Source organism: Panthera tigris, chromosome E2, assembly GCF_018350195.1.
Source record: "Panthera tigris isolate Pti1 chromosome E2, P.tigris_Pti1_mat1.1, whole genome shotgun sequence".
Taxonomy (NCBI): Eukaryota; Metazoa; Chordata; class Mammalia; order Carnivora; family Felidae; genus Panthera; species Panthera tigris.
In genome coordinates, this window is record NC_056674.1 from 47,773,769 (window position 1) to 47,787,152 (window position 13,384).

The 13,384-nt window shown below is 41.7% G+C and overlaps 1 protein-coding gene across 14 annotated transcripts in view; it reads left to right on the forward strand.

The window, feature by feature from the left end:
- The window catches only part of HYDIN (HYDIN axonemal central pair apparatus protein), a 441,202-nt gene that overhangs the window by 77,350 nt on the left and 350,468 nt on the right, over positions 1-13,384 (forward strand). The window contains exon 1 of one of the 14 annotated variants that reach the window (XM_042967957.1): positions 1,036-1,155. The exons of the other annotated variants lie outside the window; for them this stretch is intronic. The gene's annotated coding sequence lies outside the window, so the exon portion shown is untranslated. Of the gene's footprint in view, positions 1-1,035; positions 1,156-13,384 lie in introns of those variants that run through there. 14 annotated transcript variants of the gene reach the window in all.

Here is a 13,384-nt window from a genome sequence, read left to right on the forward strand (position 1 = left end):
TGTGATGAGCATCTGGTGGTCCTGGGGGAGGGAGTCTTGTAGGAATGAACCCTTAACTTGTGGAATCTGATGCTAGCTCTGGGTTGATAATGTCAGAATTGAGTTGAATTGTAGGACAGCCAACTGGTATCCTGAGAATTGCTTGTTGGTGTGGGGAACACACCCCTCTGCCCTACCCTTCCACCTCCCACATTGCAATTGGTAACCAGAAAAAAATACATCTTCATTTTTCTTTTCTTCAACATGGGTCAAACAAGAGGATTCTTTGTGAAATTTCTCTCTCTAATCTACATCAGATATAACAGGTCATACATTCTGCAGAGATAGATTGTTTTCAGGAAGTATTTCAAGGAGAAAGAGAGCAGAGGCCAATGGGAAACCTGTGACATCTAAAGTAATCCAACTTAAAAGAGATAAGACAAATAGAAAACCAGGGAGCATAGCAGCTTCAGAAACAGTAGAAACACGGAAGATGAAGTAAGAGTAAAACATTGAAATTAGTCCTTTTATTCTGAGTTCCTGAAGAACCCCTCACTGAGAACAAAAGTCATGTTGCACTTGAGCATTTCCCCTAATTTTTTCTTTGGTATTTTCCTGCTAAAATGGTGTTTGGGGCTAAAGAAAAATTTATCAGTGTTCCAGAGTATAATTGCCCTGCCCTTGCTGTGGCAGTAGCAGAAATTGAAGACATGAACAAATTCATCGCTTTTCTTCTTACACCAAACTTTCTGCTAATGCTAACACTAAGAACAATTATATTCCAGGTACTATACAAAGTAAAGTACTTTATATACACTATCTTCATTTAATCCTCGTACTAAACACGGGGTCAATGTAGTAGCTGGCTTTCAAGATGGCTCCTGGTGAGCCTCCCTTACTGGTGATCACGTCCTTGTGTGGCTTCTCCCACACTGAATGAGGATGATTCGTGTTGCATAAATGATGGTGTGTGACTTCTGGGTCACAAAGGACAATGCAGCCTCTCCCTTGGTCTCTTGGGTTGCTTGCTCTGAAGGTCATCATGCCATGAGGACACTTAAGCAGCCCTTTAGAGGGACCCATGAGGAGAGGAATTGACGTGTCCTCCCGAGAGCCAGGACCATCTTGCTAGCTGTGTGAGTGAGCCATCTTGGAAGTGCATTTTTCCAACCTTAGGTAAGCCTTCAGATAGCTACAGCCCTTGCTGCCAGCTTTGACTGCAAACTCCTAAGAGAGCCTAAGCCAGAATCACCTACACCAGCGTCTTTCAAATTCTTGAATCACAGAAACTGTGAGAAATGACAAAATGTTTTGTGTTGTTTCTAACTGCTAAGTTTTGGAGCAATTTGTTACATGGTAATAGGTAACTTATTAGAGTAGGCTCACTACCATTATCTCTGTTCTACAGATGAGAAAATAGAGGCTTTGGAAGATTAAAACCCAGGTCTGATGACTCCAAAACCTTTGGCCTTAACAAAAATAGAATACTTCTTCAGGATTTTGGTTTATTACTGCTGACAATACCTTCTGAGAGGAAAAAAATTATTTTTCAAAACTATGGGAAAACATCTTTAGTCTGTCAACCTATATATTTAGTTAAATGTGTTAGAGGCATGTGGGCTACTGCAATGCACGAATAAACATGAAAGACAGTGTTTGGCACAGAAGTTCTTTGAGATTTGTTTTCATCTTACATGTTGCTCACAGGGGAGAAAAGATTTTAACTTGTTCTGAGATTTAAACTGGGAGCCCATATGCCAATTTTTTGTCTGGCTCTCCACAAAGGAGGGACTTGGGGATGGAAGGAGAAGGCAAGAATAAAAATACAAGGCAATAAGTCTTTGAGACATTTAAGATGAAGGGAAAGCAAGAAGAGATGGACGGAAATGAGGAATGGGGGACGGTTATGATGATCATGATGGTTGTTTATGTGGCATGTACATGTACCCACAGGGTCTGGGGGGCATTCTAATTTAATAATATATGTCATGAAATTCTGCTTTCCCAGACAGCAACCCCTTCGACATTTGAACACTTGTAGACTCAGCTCCCTTATGAGTTTTCAGAGGTGAGCAAAACTCAACTTCGTGCAGAAAATGAATTTTGTGCCTAAGAATATCTATCCTGTGGGGCACCTGGGTGGCTCAGTCGGTTAGGCACCCAATTCTTGGTTTCAGCTCAGGTCACAATCTCGTGGTTTGTCAGTCGGAGCTCCACATTGGGCTCTGTGCTGACAGTGTGGAGCCTGCTTGGGATTGTCTCTCTCCCTGTCTCTGCCCTGCTCATGCTCTCTCTCCCTCTCAAAACAAACAAACAAACAAACAAACAGACAAACAAACAAACTTTATATATAAAAAAAGAATATCCTAAAACTTTTGTTGTTGTTGTTGTTAGAATCCAAGGCTGAAACTCTATCAGGCAGAGCTTTTTTGCAAACCCCAGCCTGTCTGGTTCTCCCTCCTAGGCATTAGCTGAGAATACCTTTTCTTGTCTTTTCTCTGAAAGAAGATACTGTGACTTAATCTATACTTGAGTACATTGAAACACAGAAGGAGTCCATGGTTAACATTTAAATTAAGGAAAACAAAAGAGGGAAAATAGTTTTTCTGAAAAAATATTTTAGTCTCATGAAAATTTCTCTTTTAATATGTGCTATTTAATATTAAGTTAAATTCAACAAATATTAACTGAGCCTTTTTTCTTTGCGTTTGCACATACTCCCTACAGTCAAGCTTATATTTTGGAGGTAGAAATAGCTTTGTAAGCAAATAACTGGATTACATTCAATAATAGAGGCATATGCAAAGGACAGAGTGATTGACACTCTTTGTTTGCATTAGGGAAAGACTTACTTTTCAGGACCTTTGCGATGGGTTTTATGGGATAAATAGAAGTTTGCTAGGCAGATGTGGATCGGGAAGTGAGAAGAAAGAATGAGTTTATACAAGCATATAGAGGTATGAAATAGCCAGGCACATTTGGGGACTGTGGAAAGTCATTTATATGGATTAATTAATTAATTTTCGCACATTTATTAAATAAACATATGTATGAGGCAGTGTACTGGACACTGAGAACACAGTGATGGAAAACACAAAGTTTCTGTTCTTGAGGAACTTATAGTCTATTGGCAGAGGGAGTTGAATAAATAACCATGATAGTGGTGAGCATGAGATCATAAAGAAGGGGTAACCTTGCAGGGTCAGAGAAGGCTTTCTGAAAAAGGTGACATCTGAGTCCAGAAAGAGGAATGGGCGTTAGCAGGGGTGGGGGTGTGGAAGGAAAGGCATTCCAGGTGGCACTATGAGTCTAGAGGTGTGTGAGCATTTGAGATTGCGAACTGTGAGTTGAGCATAAAGCACAAGATGAGCAAGTTCCTGGGATGTTTGTCATGCTAAGGTGCTTACAGAATATTCTGGACTGAAGGTTTTTAGGCTGGGAAATGATATGACTGCGTTTTCTGTTTAGATTTTTAAAAAATGTTTATTGGGGCGCCTGGGTGGCACAGTCGGTTAAGCGTCCGACTTCAGCCAGGTCACGATCTCGCGGTCTGTGAGTTCGAGCCCCGCATCAGGCTCTGGGCTGATGGCTCGGAGCCTGGAGCCTGTTTCCGATTCTGTGTCTCCCTCTCTCTCTGCCCCTCCCCCGTTCATGCTCTGTCTCTCTCTGTCCCAAAAAAAAAAAAAAAAAAAAAAAAAGTTGAAAAAAAAATGTTTATTTATTTTTGACAGAGAGAGAGACAGAGCATGAGCGGGGAAGGGCAGAGAGAGAGGGAGACACAGAATCCAAAGCAGGCTCCAGGCTCTGAGCTGTCAGCACAGAGCCCATGCATTTTCCCTTTAGAAAGGTCACTGTGGCTTCAGTACAGAGAATGGCTAGAAAATGGGGGTATTGTGAGGATATGATGCTGGAGTTAGGGAGGTCAGCTAAGAGGTTGTTCTGGTCACCTGGGCAAGACATGAGGGTTACAATAATAAAGGAGGGCCACTGGGATGGAAAGGAGGAGATGGATTTGTGAGATATCCAGAAGGTCGAGGCAGAATAACCTCATGATTAAGAGTGTGGTGAGGATGTGGAGAAATGGGAACCCTCTTACACTGTTGGTAAGAATGCAAACTGGTGCAGCCGCTCTGGAAAACAGTGTGGAGATTCCTCAAAAAATTAAAAATAGATGTGCCCTATGACCCAGCAGTAGCACCGCTAGGTATTTACCCAAGGGATACAGGAGTGCTGATGCATAGGGGCATTTGCACCCCAATGTTTATAGTAGCACTTTCAACAATAGCCAAATTATGGAAAGAGCCTAAATGTCCATCAACTGATGAATGGATAAAGAAATTGTGGTTTATATACACAATGGAGTACTACGTGGCAATGAGAAAGTATGAAATATGGCCTTTTGTAGCAACATGGATGGAACTGGAAAGTGTGATGCTAAGTGAAATAAGTCATACAGAGAAAGACAGGTATCATATGTTTTCACTCTTATGTGGATCCTGAAAAACTTAACAGAAGACCATGGGGGAGGGGAAGGAAAAAAAAAGGTTAGAGAGGGAGGGAGCCAAACCATCAGAGACTCTTAAAAACTGAGAACAAACTGAGGGTTGATGGGGGGTGGGAGGGAGGAGAGGGTGGGTGATGGGCATTGAGGAGGGCATCTGTTGGGATGAGCACTGGGTGTTGTATGGAAACTAATTTGACAATAAATTTCATATTAAAAAAAAAAAAGAGTGTGGACTCTGGAACTAGAGTGAGTGGCTCTCCTCCCAGCTCTAGCCTTTACCAGTATGGAAACAGGAGCAGTTTGTATACCTTCTCTGTGCCTTTGGTTTTGTTTGTTTGTTTGTTTTCTTTGTTTTGTTTTGTTTTTCAATCTGTGATTTGGGGAAAATAATAGCACCTCCACCGATAGTTGTCGTGATTAAATCAACTGATGCATATAACGTTTGGAACACTGGTTCCTAGTATGTATTCAATAAACAGTTATTATATGAATGATTGGAGGAGATGACACCTGAATTTTTGATGTGGGCAAATGTGTGAATGAATAGTGGTTCCATTCACAGAGGAATGCAGGAGAGAGCAGGTCTCAGGAGCATGTTGGGCTTGAGGTGGCTGAGGACACCCAGGTGGAGACATCTTGCGTGCAGTGCGATCAGTGGAGTGGAGCTCAGAGGGATCTGGGTAGCGTGAATCCTCTAGAACTGCAGGAGGGCACGACATAGAGGGACACTTGGAATGGCTGCTGGGAAGACATCTGACAAGGGCAACAGGACAGCAGGTGTACGGGGGGCCCAGTGGAAGCTGGAGACTGAACGTGCAGTGACGTGCAGGCAGAGAAAGATAGATACCATATGTTTTCACTCATATGTGGGTCCTGAGAAACTCAACAGAACCAGGGGCGGGGGAGGGGGAAAAAAGTTACAGAGAGGGAAGGAGGAAAACCATTAAGAGACTCTTAAATACTGAGAACAAACTGATGGTTGATGGGGGGTGGGGGAGAGGGGAAAGTGGGAGTTGGGCATTGAGGAGGGCACCTGTTGGGATGAGCACTGGGTGTTGTATGGAAACCAATTTGACAATAAATTATATTTAATAAAACCATATGCAGACCATGGATGCTGAAAACTGGACAATGCTGGTACATGGATCAATCAAAGTAGATCTAAAACAATGGAAAAAAATATGTGCTGTTCATGAATTAAGAGACTCCATATAATAAACATGTCAGTTCTCCCTAACAAAAATGTGCAGTGACATGATCTGCGCTCCTGTACAGTTTTCTCCAACAGTCCTCCCAGCCTGGGGTAGGAGGGAAGAGCAGCTGAACTGACCCAGGGTTGGGGTTTTACTGGCTGAGACAGCAAGACCTGCAGTCAAGATGTTGACAGTACTGCTCAGAGATTGGGCCGGGGTCTGCTGTGAGATGTGGGCTGCAGAGGCAAGAGTGAAGACATGAGAAGGGTCGGGGAGGCAGGAGTTGAGGGGGACTCTCAGACTATTGGCTTGAGGAACAGATGGTGAAAACCAAGATGATGAGAAATAGAGGAAGAGAAAGAACAAGGAGTGTGCATGTGAGTGTACATGTCCACACGTGCATGTGCATGGTGGCTATACAGGGGAATGGAGGGTGGAAAAAGATATATTGGGTATTTAATTAAAATAGAATTCCAGGAGTTTGTGTTCATTTATTTTTTATTTTTATTTGTATTTTTTTAATATATGAAATTTATTGTCAAATTGGTTTCCATACAACACCCAGTGCCCATCCCAAAAGGTGCCCTCTTCAATGCCCATCACCTACCCTCCCCTCCCTCCCACCCCCCCATCAACCCTCAGTTTGTTCTCAGTTTTTAACAGTCTCTTATGCTTTGGCTCTCTCCCACTCTAACCTCCTTTTTTTTTTTTTTTTCCTTCCCCTCCCCCATGGGTTTCTGTTAAGTTTCTCAGGATCCACATAAGAGTGAAAACATATGGTATCTGTCTTTCCCTGTATGGCTTATTTCCTTAGCATCACACTCTCCAGTTCTATCCACGTTTCTACAAAAGGCCATATTTCATACTTTCTCATTGCCACGTAGTACTCCATTGTGTATATAAACCACAATTTCTTTATCCATTCATCAGTTGATGGACATTTAGGTTTTTTCCACAATTTGGCTATTGTTGAGAGTACTGCTGTAAACATTGGGGTACAAGTGCCCCTATGCATCAGTACTCCTGTATCCCTTGGGTAAATTCCTAGCAGTGCTACTGCTGGGTCATAGGGCACATCTATTTTTAATTTTTTGAGGAATCTCCACACTGTTTTCCAGAGCGGCTGCACCAGTTTACATTCCCAACAACAGTGCAAGAGGGTTCCCATTTCTCCACATCCTCACCAGCATCTATAGTCTCCTGATTTGTTCATTTTGGCCAGTCTGACTGGCGTGAGGTGATATCTGAGTGTGGTTTTGATTTGTATTTCCCTGATGAGGAGTGACGTTGAACATCTTTTCATGTGCCTGTTGGCCATCTGGATGTCTTCTTTAGAGAAGTGTCTATTCATGTTTTCTGCCCATTTCTTCACTGGAATATTTGTTTTTCGGATGTGGAGTTTGGTGAGCTCTTTATAGATTTTGAATACTAGCCCTTTGTCCGCTATGTCATTTGCAAATATCTTTTCCCATTCCGTGGGTTGCCTTTTAGTTTTGTTGATTGTTTCCTTTGCTGTGCAGAAGCTTTTTATCTTCATGAGGTCCCAAGAGTTCATTTTTGCTTTTAATTCCCTTGCCTTTGGGGATTTGTCGAGTAAGAGATTGCTACGGCTGAGGTCAGAGAGGTCTTTTCCTGCTTTCTCCTCTAGGGTTTTGATGGTTTCCTGTCTCACATTCAGGTCCTTTATCCATTTTGAGTTTGTTTTTGTGAATGGTGTAAGAAAGGGGTCTAGTTTCAACCTTCTGCATGTTGCTGTCCAGTTCTCCCAGCACCATTTGTTAAAGAGACTGTCTTTTTTCCATTGGATATTCTTTCCTAGTTTGTCAAAGATTAGTTGGCCATACGTTTGTAGGTCTAGTTCTGGGGTTTCTATTCTATTCCATTGGTGTATGTGTCTGTTTTTGTGCCAATACCATGCTGTCTTGATGATGACAGCTTTGTAGTAGAGGCTAAAGTCTGGGATTGTGATGCCTCCCGCTTTGGTCTTCTTCAAAATTACTTTGGCTATTCGGGGCCTTTTGTGGTTCCATATGAATTTTAGGATTGCTCGTTCTAGCTTCGAGAAGAATGCTGGTGCAATTTTGATTGGGATTGCATTGAATGTGTAGATAGCCTTGGGTAGTATTGACATTTTAACAATATTTATTCTTCCAACCCACAAGCACGGAATGTTTTTCCATTTCTTTATATCTTCTTCAATTTCCTTCCTAAGCTTTCTATAGTTTTCAGCATACAGATCTTGTACATCTTTGGTTAGATTTATTCCTAGGTGTTTTATGCTTCTTGGTGCAATTGTGAATGGGATCAGTTTCTTTATTTGTCTTTCTGTTGCTTCATTATTAGTGTATAAGAATGCAACTGATTTCAGTACTTTGATTTTGTATCCTGCAACTTTGCTGAATTCATGTATCAGTTCTAGCAGACTTTTGGTGGATTCTATCGGGTTTTCCATGTATAATATCATGTCATCTGCAAAAAGCGAAAGCTTGACTTCATCTTTGCCAATTTTGATGCCTTTGATTTCCTTTTGTTGTCTGATTGCTGATGCTAGAACTTCCAGCACTATGTTAAACAACAGCGGTGAGAGTGGGCATCCCTGTCGTGTTCCTGATCTCAGGGAAAAAGCTCCCAGTTTTTCCCCATTGAGGATGATGTTAGCTGTGGGCTTTTCATAAATGGCTTTTATGATCTTTAAGTATGTTCCTTCTATCCCGACTTTCTCAGGGGTTTTTATTAAGAAAGGGTACTGGATTTTGTCAAAGGCCTTTTCTGCATCGATTGACAGGATCATATGGTTCTTCTCTTTTTTTTGTTAATGTGATGTATCACGTTGATCGATTTGCGAATGTTGAACCAGCCCTGCATCCCAGGAATGAATCCCACTTGATCATGGTGAATAATTCTTTTTATATGCTGTTGAATTCGATTTGCTAGTATCTTACTGAGAATTTTTGCATCCATATTCATCAGGGATATTGGCCTGTAGTTCTCTTTTTTTACTGGGTCTCTGTCTGGTTTAGGAATCAAAGTAATACTGGCTTCATAGAATGAGTCTGGAAGTTTTCCTTCCCTTTCTATTTTCTGGAATAGCTTGAGAAGGGTAGGTATTATCTCTGCTTTAAATGTGTGGTAGAATTCCCCTGGGAAGCCATCTGGTCCTGGACTCTTATTTGTTGGGAGATTTTTGATAACCAATTCAATTTCTTCGCTGGTTATGGGTCTGTTCAAGCTTTTTATTTCCTTCTGTTTGAGTTTTGGAAGTGTGTGGGTGTTTAGGAATTTGTCCATTTCTTCCAGGTTGTCCAATTTGTTGGCGTATAATTTTTCAGAGTATTCCCTGATAATTGTTTGTATCTCTGAGGGATTGGTTGTAATAATTCCATTTTCATTCATGATTTTATCTATTTGGGTCATCTCCCTTTTCTTTTTGAGAAGCCTGGCTAGAGGTTTATCAATTTTGTGTATTTTTTCAAAAAACCAACTCTTGGTTTCTTTGATCTGCTCTACAGTTTTTTAGTTTCTATATTGTTTATTTCTGCTCTTATCTTTATTATTTCTCTTCTTCTGCTGGGTTTGGGGTGTCTTTGCTGTTCTGCTTCTATTTCCTTTAGGTGTGGTGTTAGAATTTGTGTTTGGGATTTTTCTTGTTTCTTGAGATAGGCCTGGATTGCGATGTATTTTCCTCTCAGGACTGCCTTCACTGCATCCCAAAGCATTTGGATTGTTGTATTTTCATTTTCGTTTGTTTCCATGTATTTTTTTAATTTCTTCTCTAATTGCCTAGTTGACCCATTCATTCTTTAGTAGGGTGTTCTTTAACCTCCATGCTTTTGGAGGTTTTCCAGACTTTTTCCTGTGGTTGATTTCAAGCTTCATAGCATTGTGGTCCAAAAGTATGCATGGTATGATCTCAATTCTTGTAAACTTATGAAGGGCTGTTTTGTGACCCAGTATGTGATCTGTCTTGGAGAATGTTCCATGTGCACTGAAGAAGAAAGTATATTCTGTTGCTTTGGGATGCAGAGTTCTAAATATATCTGTCAAGTCCATCTGATCCAATGTATCATTCAGGGCCCTTGTTTCTTAATTGACCATGTGTCTAGATCATCTATCCATTGTTGTGAGTGGGGTATTAAAGTCCCCTGCAATGACCACATTCTTGTCAATAAGGTTGCTTATGTTTGTGATTAATTGTTTTATATATTTGGGGGCTCCCATATTCGGCGCATAGACATTTATAATTGTTAGTTCTTCTTGTTGAATAGATCCTGTAATTATTATAATGCCCTTCTTTATCTCTTGTTACAGCCTTTAAAGTCTAGTTTGTCTGATATAAGTATGGTTACTCCAGCTTTCTTCTGACTTCCAGTAGCATGATAAATAGTTCTCCATCCCCTTACTTTCAATCTGAAAGTGTCCTCAGGTCTAAAGTGGTCTCTTGTAGACAGAAAATAGATCTGTTTTTTTTTTTTTTTTATCCATTCTGATACCCTGTGTCTTTTGGTTGGCGCATTTAGTCCATTTACATTCAGTGTTATTATGGAAAGATATGGGTTTAGAGTCATTGTGATGTCTGTAGGTTTCATGCTTGTAGTGATATCTGGTACTTTGTCTCACAGGATCCCCCTTAGGATCTCTTGTAGGGCTGGTTTAGTGGTGACGAATTCCTTCAGTCTTTGTTTGTTTGGGAAGACCTTTATCTTTCCTTGTGTTTAAATGATAGATTTGCTGGATAGAGGATTCTCAGCTGCATATTTTTTCTGTTCATCATATTGAAGATTTCCTGCCTTTCCTTTCTGGCCTGCCAGGTTTCAGTAGAGAGGTCCGTTCACTAGTCTTATCGGTCTCCCTTTATATGTTAGAGCACATTTATCCCTAGCTGCTTTTAGAATTTTCTCTTTATCCTTGTATTTTGCCAGTTTCACCATGATGTGTCGTGCCAAAGATCGATTCAAGGTACGTCTGAAGGGAGTTCTCTATGCCTCTTGGATTTCAATGCCTTTTGCCTTCCCTAGATCAGGGAAATTCTCAGCTATTATTTCTTCAAGTACACCTTCAGCACCTTTCCCTCTCTTCCTCCTCTGGAATACCAATTATGCGTTGATTATTTCTCTTCAGTGCGTCACTTAGTTCTCTAATTTTCCCCTCGTACTCCTGGATTTTTTTTATCTCTCTTTTTCTCAGCTTCTTCTTTTTCCATAATTTTATCTTCTAATTCACCTATTCTCTCCTCTACCTCTTCAATCCGAGCTGTGGTCGTCTCCATTTTATTTTGCAGCTCATTAATAGCACTTTTTAGCTCCCCCTGGCTGTTCCTTAGTCCCTTGATCTCTGTAGCAAGAGATTCTCTGCTGTCCTTTATACTGTTTTCAAGCCCAGCGATTAATTTTATGACTATTTTTCTAAATTCACTTTCTGTTATATTGTTTAAATCCTTTTTGATCAGTTTGTTAGCTGTCGTTATTTCCTGGATGTTTTTTTGAGGGGAATTCTTCCGTTTTGTCATTTTGGATAGTCCCTGGAGTGGTGCAGAACTGCAGGGCACCTCCCCTGTGCTGTCTTGAATAACTTGCGTTTGTGGGTGGGGCCACAATCAGACCTGATGTCTGCCCCCAGTCCACCGCTGGGGCCACAGTCAGACTGGTGTGTGCCTTCTCTTCCCCTCTCCTAGGGGCGGGATTCACTGTGGGGTGGCGTGGCCGTCTGGGCTACTTGCACACTGCCAGGCTTGTGGTGCTGGGGATCTGGCGTATTAGCTGGGGTCGATCGGCAAGGTGAACAGGGGTGGGAGGAGCAGGCTCAGTTCACTTTTCCCTGGGAGATCCGCTTCCGGAGGGGCCCTGTGGCACAGGGAGGGAGTCAGACCCACCGGACGGATGGATCCACAGAAGCACAGCGTTGGGTGTTTGCACGGTGCAAGCAAGTTCCCTGACAGGAACTGGTTCCCTTTGTGGTTTCGGCTGGGGGATGGGCGAGGGAGATGGCACTGGTGAGCACCTTTGTTTCCTGCCAAGCTGTGCTGTCATCCAGGGCTCAACAACTCTCCCTCCCGTTGTCCTCCAGCCCTCCCGCTCTCCGAGCACATCTGTTAACTTATAACGTTCCAGATATTAAGTCCGAACACACTCCCTCCAGCCCCTCCGCTTTTGCAACCCAGACTCAGGGGCTCTGCTTGGCTGGCGGGCTGCCCCTCCCCCCTGGCTCCCTCCCGCCAGTCTGTGTAGTGTGCACTGCCTCTTCACCCTTCCTACCCTCTTCCGTGGGCCTCTCGTCTACGCTTGTCTCCGGAGAATCCGTTCTGGTAGTCTTCTGGTGATTTTCTGGGCATTTAGGCAGGTGTGGGTGGAATCTAAGTGATCCACAGGATGCGGTGAGCCCCGCATCCTCCTATGCTGCCATCTTCCCCAAAGTTCATTTAAAAAAATAAAAATTTATTATTGGTGCAAACTGAAGATTTGGTGTATATGCCTAGTTGGTGCAGTAAATGCCCTAATAAAAGTGTTATCCAGACCTCCTTAGTTAAAAAGTTCTTTGGTTCATGGCCCCTTTTACCATATTTTTGATCAGAGGATGGTCTTTTAAAGCAGGGTGTTGGGGCATCTGGGTGGCTCAGTCAGGTAAGCATCTGACTCTTGATTTCTGCTCAGGTCATGATCTCAGAGTTGTGAGATCGAGCCCCACGTTAGGTTCTGTTCTGACCGTGGAATCTGCTCAAGATTCTCTCGCTCTCCGTCTCTGTCCCTCTCATGCGCTCTCTCTCTCTCTCTAAATAAATAAATAAACTTAAAAACATTAAAAAGCAGGGCATTAAGGTGACTGATGGATTACATGAGTCAAGGCATTCCAGGGACATGAATGCATTTGGCCTATTTGTATGGATTCAGTTTTGTGTTAGATATTGGAGCAGCAGGTTAGCTGATTGTCATTTTTAATAACACCCCTGAATATCGACTCTGTCTAATTTATTGGTCAGTGGTTCATTAGAAATTCATAGGCATGCATTAAATACAAGGCAGTATGCATTACAATCTCTACCTCAAGGAGTCTATGGTCTATTAAGATCAGAATAAGCACACACATAACTATAAAGTAGAAAGTTTTAGGTGTCATAAAAGAGAGAAAAAGTAAGATACTGGAAGGTCAGAGATGTTGAACAGTCACTTCAAGCTGGTAAGATCAGAAACAAATTGCTTTGATAAGGAAATGACATTTGAATCAGGAAGGGATCTGTGCAGAGGTAAAGAAAGGATGTTGCAGACAGAAGGAGCAGTGTGAGCAGATTTTTAGGGAAAAATATCTTAACCCTTGTTGTTAAGGAACTGCAGCAGCATGATCCAAATACTGCAGGCCTGAATTGTAATCATGGTATTAGTGGCCAAAACAGGAAGAAAATAAAAGAAGAAAATGGCCAAGATATTTAAAGCACTTAAGAAATCAGTTATAGAAAGAAATTAGTTTTAATCAAAAAATACCCGAGTCATCAGATTTTAACAAGGTAACTGCTTTGTGTTTTGGTTTGATAGAAATCATTGTATTTCCGTTCTGTTGAAATAGAATGGTCAATTCAAGTTACAGCATAGCTTATGAATACATCTTTCCATGTCTGGGGTAAATACTCCAGCAGAACATATTTATGCATCAAAGAATAGGCACAATTTTTAAAGGTTGCCAAAATGAAGTTAGCTGTAGGGTACAAATGCCCACCTTC